Below are 2841 nucleotides of genomic sequence, written 5' to 3'. Positions count from 1 at the left end.
CCCAAGAGCCATCTATCTTCCCAACCTGCCATCCCCATCATGTCAGCATGTTCCCTTATGATCCAGGTGGGGCAGCAACAGTTTCCAAATACTTTGCAGAATTGGGTGAAATGACAAAAATCTATAGCCCAGATCTGTAGCCTCATACTTGACAGTGATGTCTAGATCTTGGGATTTTGATTTTGCACCTAAAGGAGACTTTGGATCTTCAAAGCAGAAACATCCCCAACAGCTGCCTCACACCAACAAACCCATAGCAAGACAGAGAAAAATGATTTATGCAATGCCACTATGGGTCTATGAACAATATGTAGGGCTAAAGATATATGTTTACAAATAAATAGAATTCATCACCAATAAACATTTAATGAGCATTCCTTAGGTGCTAGGCCCTATTTTTAAAATATTTAATAGTGACGGTGGCTGGCGTACCATGAACCCCACAGGAAGATCCTTGCAAGGGGCCTTCCACTTAGTCCAGGGCTGCTAGCCATTGTGGCAGCTGCCATGGACCGCAAAGGTCAGAGGAAAGGAGGGAGCCGGCCCAGCACACGGAGGAACAGCCAAGCAGACCCAAGACAACACGTCTTCCCTGACCTAATTGATTGCCCACCGGCATGCCTCATTTTCAGGGCAGCGGGGACAGCCACTGCACTGCCGATCTTGGCTCAGAGTTTGGCTCCGAGGTGCCAATGCCGCCTGGCTTCCCGGAAAACATGAGCAAGCTGAAAAGCCTGCTGATCCAGGTTCATGCCAAGGACTCAACATGGCCCCACATAAGTCCACGCCGCAATCGCTGTCGCACAACCTGCTGCCCAATCTGCAGCCGGTCACCTACATGCATGTCTAGGAGACAGATGGTTTCAGCCTTGGAGTGTTCCTGCTGGAGAGCTGAACGTCCATCCCGGTGCACGACCACCCTGGCATGCACGATAAGCTCAAGGTCCTCTATGGCACGTGCACATCAGCTGTACTGACAAGTTGGAGGCGGAAAGCGGGCAGCAACCACGGTCCCTGCTGCCAGAGCAGTAGTTCAAGCCCCCGCTTCAGGCCCTAGAGTGGGAGGCGGTCGGCCAGGAGTGCTGGCACTTTATGGCTGAGTATACTGAAGTCAGAGGCCTCTGCATCCTCACGCCTCACAGGGCCAAGCTGCAACAGATCTATGTGGTGGACAGACCCGCTGCCTTCCTGGACATCCTGGCCCCACCCTACAACCCGGAGGGACGGCTGTGACTGCCACTATTACCAGACCCAAGGAGGCCTCTGGCTCTGAGAGCGACCTGCCTTGAGAGGTGTGGCTCCTGTAAACCCCTCAAGCTGAAGACTTCTTGTGCTAGGGAGAGCCCTATTCAGGCCTCCAGGTCTTCCCTTGAAGCAAATTGCGCCCTGGAACGTTGGGCAGAAGACATGCCATACCCTTATCAGCCTGGATGGCTGTGGACCTGCACAAAAGCTCTCTTTCTCCCCTCCATCCTGATTATTGGATTTACTGAGGTGAGCAGCAGCTGATTCCTCTGCAGGTTGTGAAGCAGGGGCAACTGGACTACAGACACCTGGTATGGTTTTGGGGGCAGGGTAGGAGGGAGGCTAGGTTTCCTGGTACTTTCATTGCCACTGGGGCTTTGATTTGTGGGAGTGGGCAAGGGACTTTGAAAGGCCTTCACCCTAAAGCCATAATGAAAATATTCTTCCTTGGTAACCCATTCTGTACAGAAAATACTAAATGATTATCTTAATCCCAACCCTTTGGTAAATAGGATTTGTCTTTAACTGCTGCCATTATAACCTTTTGATCCTCATAGTTTTATCTCATTGACTGAGCATGATCCAGTGTTTTGAAGTGTTTGTAGTTCAATTCATTGTAACAGAGGAAATTCTAAGAGTTGAGCTACTTTGAAAGTGAGTTGTCTTGTCTAATTAATTCCCTGTAAAAAGTCAATCATCTTGCAGACCTTCTACTAGGCATCCCACACACTTTGATCTTTGTGCTGGGCTCCTGTTGAGTGACCTGATTTCCAAGCACCCTCTCCTTATTTCCAACTTCAGGCCTCCAGCTCCTCATTTCCACCCTGCTCCTCAGCATAAGCAAGGCCGGTATTTTAAATCACACCTTGACATCTGCATTTTTCTTCTTCTTTTCTCTCATCAGAAACAAAAATGAATGAGGGGGAGAACATGGCCGCCGGCGAAGAGGCAGCACATTCAATGCGTCCATGGTAAGGGGATCAGAAAGACTCATTAATACACCCACAGGCGTCAGGCTGAGAAACTTCAAGCAAAATACCACTGAAAGCAGACCTACCGGGACCCAGTAAGTTTAATTGGAGGGGTCTGCTTGTCACAGACTACTAAATCTCGGCAACGCAGAGCAGGGGCACAGCCCCGCCAGCCGCTGCCAAATGGCTGCTGCTTACTCCTAGCAGCAATCTTAGGAGCGGGCGTGGCCTGTCTGGGCCCACACCGGCCCGGATCCGTGATCCACCACCGGCCGATGCCGGGTGGTTGCAGACCACACGGTACAGTGAACGTAGGAGCTGATAGTGACCGCCTGGGCCCCGCCACCCGGCTCTGTGAACTGCCGACGCCGGGCGCTGCCTGCCAGGGCCCACGCCCGCGGCGGCTTTGTGAACCGCCACCGGCTGGCGCCAAGCAGCCGCTGCCTGCAACCTTGCAGTGAGTGGGGGAGCGAGCGCTGCTTGCTCGGCCCCACCGGCCCCGCTCCGTGATCCACCACCGGCCGCTGCCGGGTGGTTGCAGACCACACGTTACAGTGAACGTAGGAGCTGATAGTGACCGCCTGGGCCCCCGCCACCCGGCTCTGTGAACTGCCGACGCCGGGCG

At 53.0% G+C, this 2841-nt stretch overlaps 1 pseudogene; it reads left to right on the top strand.

Annotated features, from left to right (window-relative positions):
* Positions 1-617: 617 nt before the first annotated feature.
* LOC144250950 (2-aminoethanethiol dioxygenase-like) lies at positions 618-1373 on the top strand (annotated as a pseudogene).
* Positions 1374-2841: the final 1468 nt, after the last annotated feature.

The sequence above is a fragment of the Urocitellus parryii genome, chromosome Y, assembly GCF_045843805.1.
Source record: "Urocitellus parryii isolate mUroPar1 chromosome Y, mUroPar1.hap1, whole genome shotgun sequence".
Taxonomy (NCBI): Eukaryota; Metazoa; Chordata; class Mammalia; order Rodentia; family Sciuridae; genus Urocitellus; species Urocitellus parryii.
Note: the sequence above shows the minus strand (reverse complement) of the source record. Positions and strands in the feature narration are given on the sequence as shown.